Raw genomic sequence first — 20370 nt, forward strand, 5'->3', positions numbered from 1 at the left:
GGACGCTGGTCAAGCGAGGCTAGGTGCTTAGCGGCTACAGGCCTCAGCTACATGCTGTCCTGTCGTATACACTAAGGGAGGGATGGAGTATCTTTTTCTCAGACTGCATACGATTAAGTTCATTACATCACATATTTCATCACACAAATTGATACACTACAGAGTTTTATTTATAGGTCCAAGTCATTTACAATGCTCTCTGCTACATCTTGTTACTGGTCAGCCAGTTCCGGAAGCAAGTTCGCGTTGAAGTCAGCCGCAATTCTTATCGCAACACGCTCTAGGGCTAGACATGGGAAGTGTGTAGCCAGCAGTGCGAAGGCCTTCTTGATGCACTGCACCGCAGTATCCTTCAGCAAAGCCTTCAGCTGACCAGGTGCGGCCTTCAGGTGATCCAGCAGTGGTGTTGGTGCAGTTGGGTTGGCCCTGGTTGGACCATGTCCATCACATAACCGGCCTCCTTCCACAGATTCTCCAGCTCCACTTCTAGCCCTGCAATCACATGTTGGTCACGCTGAAGATTACGTACAACAACCTCTAAGTAGCACTCGGTTTCCTTGCACGCGTTGGCTTCATAGGTTAGCTTCTGCGATACTGCATACTCACGATGAACCGCTGTATCATGATCTTGCTGAAGGCGTGCATTGGAGTCCTCGCACTCCTCGAGGTGCCACTTGAGCCTTTGCTCCCTCATCACGGCACTGCTCATTCGAACAAGTATACATCAGCATCAAGATATCAAGGACAAACATGATTCAATGAGTTGGCATAACATACCTCTCAAGTGCGAAGTGAAAATTTCCTTTTCAAAAGCATGGTCAATATCCTTTTGTAGGAGTTGGTTGGCGTGCTTCACAGCGTCCTCCTTGGCCTTCTTGAGGTTAGCCTCGAGCTGTTCCGCCCTCAGGTGGTAGTGCTCAGCTTGGTGGGCTGTGTCCACCCTCTTTTGTGCATGCTCAGCCAGACTCTGCATACATCCTAACAGTCAGAGCTCTCCAAACATACTGGATTTCAGAAACAAGTTCTCCCGGTTGATCAGTAGACTTACACTCAAAAACTTGGTGATCCTCAACGAAGATTGTCGCAGCTCGGCAGAGCCTTCTGTTCTATCACTGCACCTCCAACAAAGCCTAACCTGGAGAATTTTAAGGCACTAGTGTCTTGTACATGACGTCACCACCCCTGTTGGATCCTTCTGGCGGTGGGTTATCCCTGGGCAACTCCTCCTATTGAGTATTGGCTCTGGCCTCCTCATCGATAACTTGCTCGACCTTAGAGTCGACCATGGCAACATCTACAGCCCTGGAGCCGGCTTCATCATGTTGCAGCACGGGAGTTGGCACGGCTTCTCCAATGCAACCTTCTTTGTCTTCTCCGGTCCCCGGAGGTGGCAACTGTTCAATAGTCTGACCGCTCACCCCCTCGGTTTGGGCCGAGCAACTGGTCAGCTGCGCACCAACATCATCGGCTAGCATGTCGGTCCTGCATTGCTAGTGTGACAAGCAATTCAAACAAATCAGGTGGCAACAGTAACTACAATATAGGTAGCATAAGCAAATTGCACTTACAGGGTGCTCTTCTTCTTCACCTGGTATTTGGGGCGCAATGGTGGTAGTGGCGCCGATGTATCTTCGCTGGACCCACCACGGATTTTCAACTTCACCACTTCCTTGAGACGCTCCGTGTCGGCCATAGTGGTCTCAAGGAGCTCTGACTTCTTCTTCTTCACGGGCAAGCTTGGTGAGTCGGACTTTTCGTCCACATCACTAGCTGACCTGGCTGTGGAGGTCGTGCTCGGGGCGGCCTTCACCTTTTCCTTCCCCTTCTTGCCAGCCATCTTCCTCTTTGTGAGGCTCGACTTCTGCGCCTTGGAGGTGGGTTGCTTCTGCACGGCCTGTCATGTCCGATGCCCAACCAGTACGGTATCTGGGGCCTGGCAACTTTCTCTTCCACACCCTCGTTTGACCTAATGGAGGAGTTAGACTCCCACTGAAGGTCGGCAGACGGATCGCTGGGCTCGTCGGTCGGGTGGAGCTTGGGTCGCTGTGGCTCAGGCCCCCTAGGAAGTGGTGCCGGGGGAAACAATATAAATTCATTGTCCTAGACAATTGACAAGCACAGTCAGAAACAATTCAACAATACAAAAAGTATGCAGAATCAATGCCTCCACAAGTCATACCGGGTCGGATGGCAGGTGCTTCAAACAATAAGCCTTGGGGCAGCTCTTGTTCCTGATTACACCCCCAAAGAAGTCGGACACCCGATTGGCGATTTCCTCCTTAGGTACCTTGCGCTGGACCTCCCAGGTTAGGTCCTCTGGCCCTGAGTACTCATACGCTGGGTGCACTTGGTGCTTGATTGGTTGCGTCAGTCTCCGGCTGAAGTTAATACTGATAGCCCCGGTTGTCAGTCCCCATGATTTTGGCTCGGCAATCTTCGCCAGCAGCAGATTCACCTGGACTTGCTCTTCCGAGGTCGATTAGTTTGACCACTCGGGCATAACAACTGGCCCATACCCCATACGCGACGACAGCTTAGGTTGCTAATTGGCAATGGTGAACCACTCCTTATGCCAACCTTTGTTGGAATCCTTCAGTTAGAAGTCGAAGTACTCCTGGAGTTTCTTCGCTCACAGTGAGAAACCACAACCCCCAAATAAACCATGGATGCTTCCCTTTGGTTGACACGTGCTTCAATTAATACAAGTATCGCTAAAAGTCGAAATGTGGGGGATGCCCATATACGCCTCACATAGATGGATAAATACGGCAATGTCCAAAATCGAGTTAGGGTTCAGATGTACTAGCTCAATCTTGTAGTAATGCAGTAGACCATGGAAGAAGTCTCCACACGGGATCCTGAAACCGTGCTTGAAGAACGGTGCGAAGACCACTGTTTCTATCTTGTCCTCCGATGGGAACTTTTGGCTGGCAGTCGACTTCCAATCCAGCAGCGCCTGCGGCCCAAGGTGGCCCCAGTCGACGAGCGCCTAGATGCGCTCCTAGGTCATCATAGACTTCACCGACAGCATCGTTAGATCTGGAATGTTTGCTTGCACCATTTCTTCAATCTCTAAGCCTTGTGATTTGGATCTAATGGATGATAGGGTTTTAATGCGCATACGGCGGAACAGTGGCTCTGGTGGCGGCGGCGGAATGCGCCCGAGCAGCTTTGGGACTTGATGCGGCGCGGCCTAGGGTTCGTGGGTGCGGAGGAGATGAGCTCAGTGGACTATGACGGTGGCACTTCGAGCATTCAAGATTGAAGTGAAATGGTTCTGTGGCCCCCTACGGATGGAATTTGTGGGCCTCCTGTTATTGCAGCACAACACGCGTGGGCGAAATCTGTGGGTTTTCTGTTAATGCGGCATGCACGGGACGGAATCTGTGGGTTATCCATTACGTTTTTACCGGCCTTCCTTCGTGGCTCCGCCAGTCCTCATCCTCAGGGGCTAGGCGTCTATTTTAGGTTGGCGTGCCTCCGCGGCTCTCCTAGTCCTCGTACTCGGGGGCTGGGTGCCTATTTCAGTTCAGCATGCCTCCGCAGCTCTACCAGTCCTCGTCCTCAGGGGCTGGACGTCTAATTCAGGTTGTCATGCCTCCACGGCTCCACCGGTCCTCGTCCTTGGGGGCTGGGTACCTATTTCAGGTCGGCGTGCCTCCTTGGCTCCGCCAGTCCTCATCCTTGGGGGCTGGGCACCTATTTCAAGTCGGCATACCTCCACGGCTCCGCCAGTCCTCATCCTTGGGGGCTGGGCACCTATTTTAGGTCGGCGTGCCTCCGCGGGTCTACCAGTCCTCATCCTCAGGGGCTGGGTGCCTATTTTAGGTCGGCATGCCTACATGGCTCCACCAGTCCTTGTACTTGGGGGCTGGACATCCTATTTCAAGTCAAGGTGCCTCCGCAGCTCCACCAATCCTCGTACTCAGGGGCTGGATGCCCTATTTCAAGTCAGCGTACCTTCGCAGCCCTATTAGTCCCCACATTCGGATGTAGGGGCATATATATACTCCGTTACAACCATATTCCCTAGAACGATTACTGGCAATATATGTTACAAATGCCTGTGGCAACTATAAGATAGCTGATATCCTAGGATATCGGCTAAGAAGCTACAATACAAAAAAGTTACATGGAACATCTCCCAAAGAACGGTATCTCCGAGAAGCTCACCGGGTTCACGATACAACCTCATCAAGAGGATTCTTCTAGCATTGTTACCTCTTGACTTCATTAAAGAGACTGTGAAGGGAAGGAGCATCCTAGTTTTCCTCATGAGAATTCTTAAAGTATCGAGCTTCCAGTTGGGTGCTATTCATATCAAAGACTACAAGTTTCCAATCTACAAGTGCTATTATTTGGGCCATGGCTCTTCATGCTGAATGCTGGTCTATTTATAGCATGGTCTCTAGTTCACAGCCAAGGTGCTACATTGGGTCCATGAGGGCTCACGACAAAGACTCTCCCAATCCAATATGATTGCACAGTTTTCATGTGACGCTTGGCGTGATCCATAAGGGCTGACAGGAATCTTGCAGTTGCTTAGGTGGTGCAGTACTCTCATGAACAGGCATCTTTGTCATGTATCTATCATCACACCAGTCCTTATCCTTAAGGGCTGGGCATTTACTTCAAGTTGGCGTGCCTCCGCAGCTCCGCTAATACTCATCCTCGGGGGTGGTCGCCTACTTCAGGTCGGTGTGCCTTAGCGGCTCCGCCAGTCCTCGTCCTTAGGGGCTAGGCGCCTTCTTCTGGTCGACATGCCTTCATGGCTTTGTCTGTCCTTGTGTTCAAGCACTTGGACTTGCTATTGGGCCGATTATACTAATCACTTCAATGCTTGGGGGCTACTCCTACGGAGTGCATCTTGCGACGCCCTCTGTATCCTTTGCTTTGATTTGCTGGATGTCAACATTTGTCAACTCGGCACTCGTCTTCGCTTTGCGTGTTGGCCCTGCGTTTACTCAGATTTTCTTATTTTGAGCACTGCGCGGCCTCTCCATCACCATGATACCATCGCAGCTTCAACCGACTACATTCAAGCTTCACAATGATGACCTCAAGTTCCTATTTGCCTACACATCGCTCAGGTGCTTGAAGGATATGGGTACCCCATGGGTCCCTACCAACCAGGATATTGTCTAGACCTGGCAACTAGGCCCGCCTGACTAGAGCATGCAGGCCGAGGATATGAAGATACTTGGAGTACAAGATAAGGCAACCAGACAATTCAAATCTGCCCAGATATCATGGAACGCGTATTATAGTCCTACTCAGGTTTCCTTCCATGTAACTACCGAGTAGATTAGATTCAAACCGAATTGTAACCCTAGGTCGTCAGCCTATATAAGGTGGCCAGAGGCGCCTCCCGAGGGCATCGAACCTTTCAAGAAATACAAATCACCAAGCATACAGAACATAGGGTATTACTCTCTGGAGGCACGAAACTGTCTAAAACCCTCGTGTCCCTTGTGTTCTCGCGATCACCTTTGAGTTCTTGGTTTCGCAATCGTCCTCACCTACAAATCAACCACTTGGGTAAACCCCTAGTGGACTGCAATGCGACCATGACAAGAACATTAAGGCGAGAGGATTTTGCGGCTTTGACACATCCAGAGTAAGAAAGGCATCTGCAAGCTGGCAGCTCCATGGGAGGGGCCATTCATCGTTAAGGAAGTTACTCAGATGAGGGAGGACAGCACAGACGTGCCAAACCCGTGGAACATCAAGCATCTACGATGCTTCTTCCCATAATAAAGCTATGTATCTTCTATTTTTATCTCTCGAATAATCAATAAAGTTATTGAGATTTGGCAGTCGATATTATTTGACCCCATTTTCCACCCCAAATTTTGATTTCTTTTTTCAAGCTCAAAACTTAGGGGCTACACAATTTCATTTTTACTTTCATAAATGCTCATCTTCTCTGACCCTAAAAACTCATAAAGTACTTCGGTAGAACACATCTCAAACCGAGGGACCTAGATATCTTCGTGACGCTAAGGTACTACGCGTGCAGGAGGGTACGCCCTCTATGCCAGGAAACCGAGGCTAGCAGGACTATGGATCCCTATAATAGATTAACTACGAGGCAAATTAAAGTCAAAGGGAATGAAAGAGTAAAGCATATTTAAAAAAACTTGTTCAACTTGGACATCCCACTGAGGCAAAAGACATAAGTTCATTATCTAAAACACCCTACATTATTTTTGGCTACTGGTTCACAGGTTCAATGCCGCCATCTTCAGGTATGACATCATTGGCGAGGGCGAGGGCGACTGGCTTCACCTCCTACATCAACTTATCAATTCGTCCAGAGGTGCTTCCAAGGGCGTACCCAGCAGCGAGTGGCTGCAAGGGGGATAGAGGAAAGAGAGACCTCAGCACCGCCAGCACATGACTAGTGCTCGTGATGCTGATCGTCTGCAGGTAGGACTAAAACCTCTCGGGTGTGATACGTAGGCGATCCAACACGCTGGGCGGCCTGCAAATGGGTGCCCTGAGTGCCTCAGAGGTCGATGCCTGCATAGGGAGTAGATCGAGGATCTCCATGAGGGGCAGCGCCGCTGCCTCAAGATTGTTCGCCCTCTCCTGCTCCCACTTGTAGACTGCACGATATTCTACACAACATCATTCTCATGGCAGTCAAGCTTCAACTACAAAATAAACCAGTCGAACTGCAAGGTTATTACCTTCCATATCCTTCTTGGCCTTGGCTTGGTTCTGCTGAGCTTGCTCGACCTCCTCGCCAAGTCCCACACCTTCCGCTAGAGCTCCTCCATCCCCTGATGCGAGCTGGCTTGCTCCTCCTTAGGGGCTGCAAAGTGACATGAGGTGTTGAATGAGCGCAGAAGATTGCAATAACAAAACAAGTGCAGTTGGAAACGTACTTTGAGGCTACTGTGGAGAGTTTCGGCTACCTGATGAAGCACCAATGACTCCACCCGCAGCCTCTCGATCTCCTGGTTGGTGGAGTACTACCACTCGGTCGCTTTCTGCTCAAGGCGCCTTAGCCGAGCCCTGAGTTCATGGTTCTAATCATACGACAGCATCGTCTCCTCTAGCATCTCGAATTTGCGCTTGTTATGCGCAACGATCCACTGCAACAATGATGATAAGAATCAAAAAGCGAGTAAGAAAGAAAGGTAACATGGGAAATGAGTGCTTACTCGAGACAACTGGACACCGCATGCAGCGATTGCAGGAGCTGCTCATTCTCCTATCGCTCCGCCTCAAGGTCCTCCTCCACCTCCCCGACGTAGCCCCCGGCGACAGCTCAGACAGTGCGTAGGGGACACGGTGGACTAACCTGGGGTGGTGGGACTTCCCGGTGGATCTCCTCCACAACAGCCTCTGTGCCACCAGTGGCCACTGCGTAAACCGCCACTAGAGCTTCCAACGCTGCAGAAGAGTCATCCCCAACTCAACGTTGGCGGCTGGCAGGAGTAGTTGGTGCGCGTGGGGGTTTCTGGCCGTGCCGCCGGTTCTTCTAGTGTGGTGCCAGTAGGCGCTGTGTCAGGAGCAGGGCTCAGGGATGGCTCGGCATCTGCGCTGAAGACACAGGAGCTGTGGCATCCCCAAAAGCTAGTCAGATGAAGCCTTACAACCAAAATCACAAGTTAAACAGAAGACCACAAAGTAAAAAAAAATGGAGAATACAATCCTTGGGCCCAAACCACTCACCGCGCAAAGGTGCGCATCCGTAGGGACACATTGAACCACAGAAGAAAAGGTGGCATCATAGCCGCCTGCGCAGGAGCAGTAGAAGGAAAGGCACTGACCTAAGCCGGGGAAATACTGGCAGCAGCCGAAGAAGCACTGACCTAAGCTTAAGGAGTTCCAGTAGCAGCTGGGCAGGGCGCGTGGGGTGGAGTCCTCATAGCAGTTGGATCTAGTGATGGCATGGCCCCCTCATCATCCAAGTCCTCGTCATCAGTCACCATGAGGCAGTGATGGTGCAAAGCGCGCTCGTCTAGCCTTATGCTGCCAGCCACCTTCCCTTGGGTCGACATCCGCCGCCGCTTCTTTGATGGCACCATCGGTACCTTCCAGGACCACCGCCCACCACTCAGCGGAGCATCATCCTAGCCCACAAAGGAGGCCTGGGGGCTGTCACAGTTAGTGCCAGCCTCTACAGCAGCCTTCCTTGCCCTCTCCACCTCCAGCCCCCTCATCCGCCCGGTCAGCATGTCTTTGGCTCTAGGATGATCGGGGAGGGGAGTGATGGAGACAAAGGCCTGGGGACTCTACAAGAAAACAAACAAGAGAAACATATTTGTTGACAAACATATGTTTATCATAGCCAATGGGCGCATATGCTACTCTAGCAAAATAAACTAAAAAAAGGAAAACTTACCTCTAGATGAAGAGTTGCAAGGCTGAAAGGCGGGGGACACCCCAGCTCATTGTCCTCATGCCGCTAGTGAAGAATTTCTCCAGCCGACGGTAGAGGTTCCACTTCCTCACCAGTTCCGGTGCCTCCCACATGGTGTCGATGTCCCTGGCGAACTCGAACGCCAGATGGGCACACTCCTTCTCTAGCTGGATGCGGCGTGTCGGGTAGTTGATCATGACCCTAACGCCGGTGAGGGCCACGATACTTGAGGTCCTTGATCAGGGCCACTAGTTCCTGCACCTCCCCCATCTTCTTCTTTAGGATAGATTCGGTCCAGCAACGCCTCACCTTGGGACGGACATCGACATTGCAGGGGACGGCAGGATCATGGTTGGTGGCATAAAACCACTCGTTGTGCCAACCCTTATTTGTAGATGGAGTCAGAATGAAAAGATACTCCTAAGAGATTTTCTCCCGGAGTTGGATTCTGGCTTCACCTATGACTTTGGGCTTCGTGTCGCCAGGGAAGGGCTTGACATGAAAGAAATATCAGAAAAGATTGAAAAGGGGCTTGATACCCAGATACGCCTCGTAGAGGTGAATGAAGATGCAGATTTGGAGAATGGAGTTGGGATTGACATGGCAAAGCTCAATCCCATGGAATTAAAGAAGGCCGTGGAGGAAAGGATGCGTGGGGAGGCCGAATCCCCGCAGGAAGAAAGACTCGAACACCCCGGCCTTGTGTGTTTCGGGCGTCAGGAATTCCTCACCTGCCGCCAGCCACCACCCATCCGTCACCTCGTCCAGTAGCACGCCATCCCAGATGAGGCTCTCTAGCTGCTCCTACGAGGAGCACCATGCCAGCCACTCCTAGTTGCAAGATGGAAGTGTCACCTCCCTCACGTCCTCCTTCTCCCCCTTCGCCTTCTTGCCTCCAGTGTGCGACTTGGGCACCATTGTCCCTTGCGATGCTCGGGGGCTGGCAGGAGAGGATAGGCGCAGATGAGCGCTCGCTATGCTTGGGGGCTGCGGGCGGAGAAGGGTGGTAGATCTAGGGTGCGGTGCGGGCTTGATGTAGTTTCGGTGGTGGCAGATGCAAGAACGGATCTTGGGCGTGGTGGAGCGAGCGGAGAATCAATGGAGAATCTTTGGCAATGGCGGAGGGAGATGAAGGGGTGGCGAAGGGCAAGTACCTATCACTCACCCGCATGCGCCTTCAATAGGAAGGTGGTGCAGCACCTTGGAAGTCCAACCGCCACTGTCTAACAACGGAGGGACGGAAAAGGGGGCCATGTGGCCCACCTATCCCGTTATCCCCACCACATCAGTGCGGTGAGCTGGCCAGAACCCACGGGCATGAGATATCACAACAGACCACGAGATAGCCCTTCGCCTTTGGTTTCTCGTGGCGCCCGCCTAGGGTTTCCTTGCTGGACTGCGCCATGGGCTTTCATGTGTCATTGCGCAAAATAGGCTTTTACGGCCTGAAACTCAGGGACGATTATTCCTATAAGTGGGTCTCTGAAAGCATTCAGAGATGGAGAACTGCGCGAACTTTTAGAGTTCAGCATAAAGAGGGCCAGGTTAGCAGATAACCCATCCTCGATTTTATTTTGGCATGGTTCCGAATATGGGATCTCTTCTAGCTCATGAGGGTTTCTCCATGGGATGTGCCGCACAAGGCCAAGCTGTCTTGATTTGCAAGAGCAAACTTGACATGCCTCCCGTGCTGGCTCCCCTTGGGAACGCAGTGCGCCTAGAGGCTAAATCTATACTCAAGCTAGAGCTAGGTATGGGCATTGCACTGGATCAATGATTCGAGGAATCCTCTCCCCGGAGGGATGATAGGTATAGAGGAAGTCCTTTTTAGAGTCTCAACTGGATTCTTCAAATCCACTTGAGTCTCGGGGGCTGCACCCATTGAGATTATCGTAGGCCAGTAAGAACCCCTATCTTGAGACCCTTGATTGGTTTCTTTGAATCTAGTCAAGGCTCAGAGGCTGGCAGGCATATGTTCATATCTGGAGAGATGAACATGGTATTGCTTAAGGCTCGGGGGCTGGAAGGCATATGTTCACCCTTGGCAAGCTTATTCTAAACTTCTGAAGGCTCAGGGGCTATGTGTATACATTCGCCTTCATCGTGTGTATCGAAAAGTTTTACAAAACAAGATATCTATCCTTTGACATTGACCCTTAGCAATCTTATGCTAAACTTCCCAAGGCTCGGGGGATAAGTGTATACACTTCGCCTTCAGCGTGCATGATAAAGAAGACAAGGGGAGAAGCTCTCCTCGACCTCCCAGCAACCACGAGTTGAGGCATGAACCACTCAGCTTAAAGTTGAGAACCACTTAGACTTGACGAGAACCACTCGGACATGAAGAAAATCACTCGGATAAAGGATCAGTCCAGATTGTTGTTCGGCCAAGAAGCACTCGGGGGCTGCTGTGGGCAATATAAACCCAGGGTACCATTCAGATGGGCTTAGTTTTCCTCCAAAGGGGGGTGCCACGACCCATATGAGGGGGACTAGGGTTTGGCGTACGGATCAAGATGAAGGATCGGCATCAAGAGATATAGTTCAAGATAGGAATGTTTAAATATTTAAAGAGATAACTTGTACCAAAAGGGAGTAGATTTCCTTGTAACTGACTAGGTTTAGATTGAATTGGATCTATAACTCTGCCCCCAGACTATATAAGGGCGGCAGGGACCCTGCTCAAAAAATCAAGCCATATTCGATACACTATACGCTGAGAATAGAACCCTAAGCACATGACGTAGGGTATTACACCAATCTAGTGGCCCGAACCTGGTAAAATCCCATGTGTCCTTGTGTTCATCCATCTAGCTCTAGGTGCGGCGATCTCCTGCACACAATCTACCACCTTGGTCTACCCCCAGCTGGACTGCCAGACTATTCCCCCAACAGATCTTATCCTATCGGAAGGGTCGTCCTACTCGTCACATTCGGCACACTAGACAACTACCGCACCGAGTACCTCACCTTTGAGGTTGCCAATTTCAAGATGTCCCACGATGCTATCTTCGATAGGCTCATGCTAGCAAGGTTCATGGTGATACCCAACCACACTTACCCTGTCCTGAGGATGCCAACTCCCAAAGGCGTCCTTTGCATCTTCGGTGACATCGAGACATCCTACAACTGCGACACAGAAGCCGTGCAGCTCACCGAAACCCTGGAGTACTCATCCAATGCCACCATGATGCTTGCCGAGTCCTAGAAGGTTAACAAGGACCAGCTGAAGATCCCAGAGATGGAGCCAACGCCCCTAGCATTGCAGCCCGACCATCAAGTCAAGAAGATCAACCTCGCCCTTGAAGACCCCTCCAAGACAGCTCTTATCGGGGCCAGCCTCTCTCCCAAATAGGAAGACACGCTCACCAGCTTGCTTCAGGACAGCTTGAACATATTCGCGTGGAAACCATCCAATATACTCAATGTCCCACAGGAGTTGGCTGAGCACTCCTTGGAGCTGACCAAGACTGCAAGGCTGGTTAAGCAGAAGCTTCGCCGTTTTGCTTAATATTGCAAGGAGGCCATTAGCATATAAATAAATAAGCTTTTAGCAGCAGGTTTCATCCGTGAACGTAAGCACCCCGACTGGTTAGCAAATCCAGTCCTTGTAAAAAAGAAAATCGGTGAATGGAGAGTGTGTATCGACTACACCGATCTCAACAAGCACTGCCCTAAGGACCCCTTCCCTCTTCCTCGCATCGACTAGGTCGTGGACTCCACGGCTGGTTGCATCCTCTTATGCTTCCTTGACTGCTACTCAGGCTATCATCAGATTGCTCTCAACCTTGCCGACCAAGATAGGACCACGTTCATAATTGTCCATGACATCTAGTATTACAACACCATGACCTTTGGGATGAGAAAAATGCCAGAGCTACGTACCAGAAGGCAATTTAGGGTTTCCTTAAGAAATAGCTCAGCAAGAATGTAGAAGCCTACGTCAACGATGCGGTCATCAAGACCAAAGATGAAGAACACTTCATTGTCGACCTAGCCTAAACCTTTGATAGCCTCCAGAGGTATCAATGGAAACTCAACCCGGGCAAGTGTGTCTTTGGTGTCCCATCCAGAAAGCTCTTGGGCTTCATGGTCAGCCAACGAGACATTGCAGCCAATCCTATCAAAGTCGATGCGATCAGAAACATGGTGCAACCTATCGGCAGGAGGGACATCATGAAGCTAACAAGCATGATGGCGGCCCTAAGCCGGTTCATCAGCAAACTCAGAGAAAAGGGGCTCCCCTTCTTCAAAATGCTCAAGAAGGTGGACAAATTTGAGTGGAGCAATGAGGCCCGCAAGGCCCTCGAGAAGCTCAAAACATTAATCTCCACCCCTCCCGTCTTGACGGCCCTGACAGACCAAGAAACGCTACAGCTATACATCTCTGCAACAACACACGTCGTAAGCATAGTACTAGTCATGGAACATGAAGAACCTGGCCATGCCCTCCTGGTGCAAAGGTCGGTATACTACATAAGTGAAGTCCTAAGCAATTCGAAGGTCTGTTACATATAGGTCCAGAAGCTGCTCTATGCAGTCCTTATTACCTCTCACAAGTTGTGCCACTACTTCCAAGCACACAAGATCTGAGTGGTCTCCTCCTACCTACTCAGCAAAATACTGCACAGCCAAGATGTCCACGGCCGAGTCATCAAATGGTCTGTGGAGCTCGGGGAGTTTGACATCGAATTCTGCCCACGTCATGAGATCAAGTCCTAGATCCTAGTCGGCTTTGTCGCTGGATTGACTAAGATCTAAGAGCCGTGTTCCTTAGAGAGGCAAGAGCATTGGACAATGTACTTCAACGGCACCCTCAACCTTGAAGGTGTCGGCGTAAGGGTGCTCTTCATATCCCTAAAAGGCGATCAGCTCAAGTACATCGTCTAAATCCACTACAAGGCCACCAACAATGGGGCCGAGTACGAGGCTCTCATCCACGGATTCCGCATTGCCGCCTCTCTAGGAATAAAGCACATCTTGGCCTATGGTGACTCCAATGTTGTGATAGAGCAGGTCAACAAATCTTGGGAGTGTACCAAGGAAACCATGGACGCCTACTGAGCAGAGGTTCACAAACTTGAGGCTCACTTCTATGGCCTCGAGTTTCATCACATCCCCAGGGAGCACAATGTCGCCGCCGACATCCTCTCTAAACTCGGCTCCAAGCAGATGCAAGTTCTAGTAAACGTCTTTATTCAAGATCTATGGAAACCATCCATCAAAATACAGGATCCGAGCCAGGCTGAAGAGGGCCCCGCTTAGCCACAAGCCGGCCCAGCAAACACTGACGTCATGATAATTGAGGTGGAGGAAGACTGGCATACACCTTTTGTCGCCTTCATCACCGACAACAAGGCGCTACAGACAAAGCTGAGCACGAAAAGCTCGCACGATGTAGTGCCAACTATGTCGTCGTAGGCAAGGAGCTGTTCAAGAAGGCCGCATCTACCGGCATCTTAACGAAGTGCATCCTCCGTAGCACCAGCAACGAACTCCTCCATGAAATCCACTCGAGTTCATGCGGGAGCCATGCCACTTCGGCCAACCTAGTCATGAAAGCATTCCGTTCAGGCTTCTATTGGACCTCAGCCATTGCCGACACAAAAGAGCTTGTCCAAAAGTGCAAAGGGTGCTAGTCCTTGTCCAAGCAACAACACCTCCCAACGCAAGCTCTCTGTACCATACCGCCTTCCTGGTCCTTCGCATGCTGGGGTCTCGATATGGTCAGCCCATTCAAAACAGCTCCGGGCAGATACACCCACATCTTTGTGGCTGTCGACAAGTTCACCAAGTGGATCGAGATGAAGGCCGTAACCAGCAAAGAGTCAGCCAAGGCCGCCCAATTCATGGAAGAGATCGCCCATCGCTTTGGTGTCCCTAACAAGATCATCACCGACCTAGGAAAACAGTTCACAAGATCTGAATTTTGGAATTTCTTCCAAGATAACTTGATCGATGTGTACAACTCGGTAGCACACCCGCGCTGCCACGACCAAGTCGAACGTGTCAATGGGATGGTCCTCCAATCCTTAAAAACACGCATCTTCGACGACCCATCCAAATACTCCACCAAATGGCTTTGTGAGATCCCTGATGTCATTTGGAGTCTCTGCACATAGAAGAGCCGAGCTACCGGTTACACCCCGTTCTTCATGGTCTATGGCTCCAAAGCAGTTCTGCCAACTGACATAGCTTTCAGTGCCTCGTGCATCCAATACTATGAGGAAGACGGGGCTGAAAAGAGCTGACATGTCGACACTGACAGCTTAGAAGAACACCATGTGGCTGCATTGCTCCAATATGCTAGGCATGAACAGCAAATTCAACACTATCATGATAGAAACATCCAGGAACGCTCATTCCACATCGGCGACTTGGTGCTCTGCTAGATCCAATCTAGAAAGGACATGCACAAGCTGTCGGTCCCTTTCATCGTCAAAGAAGTCATCCAGCCTGGTACATACCGACTGCAATGGGTGAACGACTCAGGCATCCCCAACCCATGGAACATCCAGCACTTGCGACGCTTCTACCCTTAGGAAATATAAGCTATATACTCTTTATACCTTTTACATTGAATAAATAAAACCTAGAGGTTCCTACTCCTTTCTCGCTTTCTCTTACCCAAGCTCCTCCTCACGCTCGGGGCCTGTTCGACCTGATCGACAGACCATCACCAATGCTCTTATGCTTGGGGGCTTCCCCCACTATGCGCCAACCTTCGGGTCTCATCTTTCTCTCCTAGCCCTCTCAAGGTCATACAACTAACTCGTGTGGAAGGTGTCCTAGCATGCAAAACCCAGACAACCTTGCATTCACCCCCTCTACAAGCTCAAGATCCACTCTCAGCAGAGTGCTGGCAAGGCAAGGCTAGGTGCTTAGCGGTTATAGGCATAAACCATATGATGTCCTATAGTATACACCAAAGGAGGGAAGGAGCTTTTTCAAATAAAGTTAACATACTAGTTTTTCCCATCTCACAATACAAGTTGATACACTTTCAAGTTTTTTTATTACAGGTCCAACTCCTTGACAACATCCTCCGCCACTTGGTGATACTGCTCGAGCAACTCTAGTAGGGCATCAGGGTCAAAATCCACGGCAACTCCCATCCCAATGTGCTCCCCGGCTAGCCACGGAAAGTGCATCTTCAGGAGTGCCAAGACATTCTTGGCGCACTCAACAATGGTCTCCTTCATCTGATCCTTGAGCTGAGCAGGAGCGCTCTTCAGACGATCCAGCAGCGGTGTTGGCTTGCTCGGGTTGACGTTGGGTTGGATCATGTCCATCACATAGCCGGCAGCCGACCGCAGGTCCTCCAATTCCACCTCCAACCTTGCAATCACCACCTGATCATGCTGAAGGCTATGCATTGCTGCTATCAAGCATTGGTCCATATCCTTGTGCAAGCCGGCTGCATAGGCGAGTTTTTGTGACACGGCATACTCACGGTGCATGGCAATATCCTGGTCTTGCTACAGTCAGGCATTGGCAGCCTCACACTCCATGAGATCTTTCTTGAGGCACTCCTTCTTCTCCTAGGCAATTTGCAAAGCAACAAGGACATAGGAATAAGGGACCCTAACAGCACGTCCAAGCCAAATCCCTCACAAGCAACGATTCTGATACCTTTTAACATGGCGTCAAGGTCACCTGGACCACTTTGGTGCCCTATTTCTATTCTTCGATCTACTGATCCTTCTGGCTAAGCCCTGCCTTGGCATCCTCCTTGGCTTTCTTCAGCTCGTCCTCTAGGCGCTTGGCTTTGAGGCGATACTCCAAGCATGGTGAATCGTGTCCGCCCTCTTGTGCGTGCGTGCAACCAGATTCCACATACAGATTCACCATGAAACTTAAAAGCCAGTACTTAGAAAATGAAAACAAAACAAAGCAGGTTGGCGTACTTACATACAAACATGTCATAATCATCGACGACGCTTTATTCAGCTCGGCGAGCTCCCTTTTGTCTTCCTGGATTCCCTCATCAAGACTGGTGCCGCCAAAATCCAGTGTCGAAGGATCTCCCTGCTTGGGCATCTTGACGTCGAAGTCTTCAGCCAATTGGTCTGGTAACAGGCAATCCCTAAGCCCTTCATCCGCCCAATTGCCAAACCCGGTGCCAGTAGCATCTACCTCCTTGGCCTTAGTGCTCGCAGTAGCCACGGACCCTCATCAATGCTCGACAGCAAAGTTGGATCCCATTGGACCCTCTCCTCCGCTCGGCTTGCTTGCGCATCTACCTCGACCAGGGGTGAACCACACTTGGCTGAGAGCGAGCGCTGCCACACACACTAGCTTGGCTTCATGTGACGACCCGAGGTAAAGGCGGCTCGTCATCTTCAACAGACTTCCTGCTTGGATGGCACGACAAGAGGAACAAACAAAGCAATCTAAGAACAAACTCCAAGCAAGAATTTTCGACAAGAATACACTTACATGGTGCTTTTCTTCACTCGAAACTTTGGACGGAGGGGCGCTAGTGGCGGGACGGCCATTTCCTTCAGCTTTCCCACGCGGATCTCTGTCTTTAGCCTTTCCATGAGTTTTTCCACGTCGGCAATGGTAGTCTCAAGAAGGTCGGCCTTCCTCTTCTTCGCAGCAGGACTGGGTGAAGCAGAGTCATCGCTCAACATCCTGGATGAGGTTTTAGCAAGGGAAGCAGCCGCCACGGACGGTGCCTTTGGCTTCGTGGCCGCCCTCTTCCTCTTCTGCTTCTCCAGCTCGAGCGCCTTGGATTCGGACACTTTGCGGACAGCCTGGAGCGTCCACCGCCCCACAGGGGTAGCGCTTTCAATTTTAGCACCACCACCTTGGTGTACCACATCCTCATCAGAGATATCAATGGATGAATCCGACTCCCAATCAAGGGCAACAGGCGGTTGGTTGGCCTCGGCAGTCTGACGGATCTTGGGTCGTTGCTGCTCGGTGCCCCTAGGGAGCAGTGCTGGACAGTAGAACTCAAATTCTCGGCTCTGATAGATGCACAAGATCAGATAAGAAAAGACACACAGTAAAGCAGAGTACGACAGTTAACTAGTGCAACCAAGCTTTTAATAGGATGGCTAGCCTCTTGATGGAGTAGGCCTTGGGGCACTGCTTGTTTTTGTTCACGCCACAAAAGAACTCAAACACTCGGGCGTTGACTTCATCCCAAGTCACCTTCCACTGCTGCTCCCGGGTTGGATCCATTGCACCAGAGAACTCGTAGGTTGGATGGACTCTATCCTTGATTGGCTGCGTCAGCCTCCAGCTGAAATTGATGCTTACAGCTGCAGGTGTGAGCCCACGCCTCTTTAGGTCAGCGATCTCCTTCAACAGTTGGTCCACTTGGACCTGCTCCTTTGAGCTTGGTTGATTCAACCATTCTAGCTTCGTCACAAGTACGTACCCGGTGCAGGGAGGCAGCTCGGGCTTCTGGTTGGCAACAAGGATCCACTCCTTATACCACCCCTTGTTTGAGTCCTTCAACTTCAAATCAAAATACTTAAGACTCCTCTTTGGCTGTAGTGAAAACCCACAACCATCAATCACCCTTGTTTTCCCCTTCATCAACACAATTTTTAGTTGATACAAATATCTCCATAGATTGAAGTTCGGGGGGGGGGGGGGGATTCCAAGAAATGCCTCCTTGAAACGGATGAAAAAAGAAATGTCCAAGATGGAGTTAGGGTTCAGATGCACTAACTCAATCTTGTAGTAGTTGAGCAACTGACGGAAGAAATCCCCAGTTGGGATTCCGAATCCCTGCTCGAAGAACGCCACGAAGATGATGGCCTCCTTGTCCGTCCATGATGGCCTTGGGGCCAAGCAAGCCGCGGTCGCCTTCTAGTCTAGGAGGGCCTTGGGGCCAAGCAAGCCATGGTCAACAAGGGCTTGGATCCTCTCCTCCGTCATCACAGACTTCACCCAATAAGTTGACGGAATCGGCACCTGCTCTGCCACCATCTCTTCGGTATCCACTCCTTGAGACGCAAATCGAATGTAGGCGGGCCTCTTGGTTCGCATACAATGCGAAATGGTGGTGCGGCGGCGGCAGCTAGTGCTTATGGACGAGAGGGGGAGGATCTGGCCCATGGGCGCAGCATCGCGACCTAGGGTTTGCGAGTATGGCGATGGCAGTGTTTGGGGGTGATAGGAGTTGAAATGAAAAGGAAACCGCGCCCCTTCAGCTTTTGAAGGAGTTGACGACATAAACCTAGCAACAATGGAGTGTTGTTAAGTTATGCGCAGTGGACGGAATCCGTGGGTTTTCCGTTAAGTCTTACGGCGTGCCCCCATGGCACCCCAAGTTCTCGCGCTCTAGGGTTGGGCACTTATTTCAGGTTGGCGTGCCTACTCGACCCCGCCAATCCTCGCGCTCAGGGAATGGGCGTCTATTTCAGGTTGGAGTGCCTCGGTGGCCCCACCAGTCCTCGCGCTCGGGGGCTGGGTGCCTATTTCAGGTCGGCCACATTGCTCGGGGGCTTGAGGGATAAGGGTACCCATGGGTCCCCACCGAACAGGATACTGGCCAGCCTGATAAGTGGGCTCCACCCAACCATGGCGTGCGGGGAAAGGCATGAAGACGCATGAAGCACAAGCTAGGAGGTCAGGCAAATAGAATCTACCTGGATATTTCGGGATATATGTTATAGTCCGACTCAGATTGCTTCCATGTAACAACTAACTAGGATTCAATCCTATCCGACATGTAATCCTAGGTCATTAGCTATATAAGGCGGCCAAGGACGCCCCCTGAGGGTAATGCTCCCTTTTGCATCATACACCAGCAATACAATGCACCCGAACAAAGGACGTAGGGTATTACACCTCCTCGGTGGCCTGAACTTATCTAAACCTTACATCTCTGTGTTACCATTTGAGTTCTTGGTCTTGCGATCTCTCCCACCTACAAATCATGCAAAACACTAACATACTAGGCGACATGAACGACATAATCATGATCTCAGAAAACATGATTAGAAAAAGATCATATCACGGCACACGTGCCAGGGAAGCCGTGATGACGAGCGGTGATGGATCACAGCAGCGGGTGTTGAAGATGACAAACTTGAGCAGTGGTGCGGAACGCTTCCCAAAAACCTTACTCACTCTAGTAGAGAACTGACCTTCCATCCAGGAGCTCTTGTCCCGGTTGACTTTGGACCTGGAACTAAAGTGCCTTTAGTCCCGGCTCAAAAAATGAGCCACCGAAGGCCACCGACGGGGGGAGCTTTAGTCCCAGTTGTAAAGACCAACCGGGACTAAATCCCCCCTTTTAGTCCTGGTTGTAACAGCTAGTGGGACGAGGGGGTGTTTTGTCCCGGTTGGAAACACCAACCGGGACTAAAGGTCCCCCTTTAGTCCCGGTTGGTAGGCCCCCCTTTAGTATCGGTTGGATACCAACCAGGACTAAAGAGGGGCCTTTAGTCCCGGTTGGTGTTTCCAACTGGGACAAAACGTCACCCGTCCCACATGCCCCTCCTCTCTCCACCTTATCTTCTCTTTACCCTTCCTCCCTCACTTATCCTTGCATAGCGCCTCCTCTCTCCCTCCATCGGCGCCTCCTCTCCTCCCTCTCCTCCGCTCTCCTCTCTGTGCCACTGTAGCCCCCTCCCCTTCCTCTCTTCTCTACCATCCTCTCCTGCCCCCTCCCCTTCTGCTGCCCCTACTCTTCCCCCTCTGCTCACCCCTCACTGGCAGTAAGGAGCGGCAGTGGGCGAGGGCAGGGTGAGCGGTAGGCGGGGGCGGGCTGGTGGCCGGCGGGCGCGGCGCGGGCGGAGGCCGCCAGCCCACTTTTTTTTTATTTTTGTTAACCTTTTTAATCCTGGTTGGTAATAACAACTGGGACTAAAGGTGGTCTTTAGTCCCGGGTGAATGACTCAGGACTAAAGGACCCCTCTTTTGTCTTGAAAACTTAGTCCTGGTTTGATTTTCGGGATTTATGGTCCTATCCAACTAGGACTAAATGCGCGTTTTCCCACATTGTCACCCTCTCCCGTGTAGGATCACAA

This window comes from Setaria viridis, chromosome 8 (assembly GCF_005286985.2).
Source record: "Setaria viridis chromosome 8, Setaria_viridis_v4.0, whole genome shotgun sequence".
Classification (NCBI taxonomy): Eukaryota; Viridiplantae; Streptophyta; class Magnoliopsida; order Poales; family Poaceae; genus Setaria; species Setaria viridis.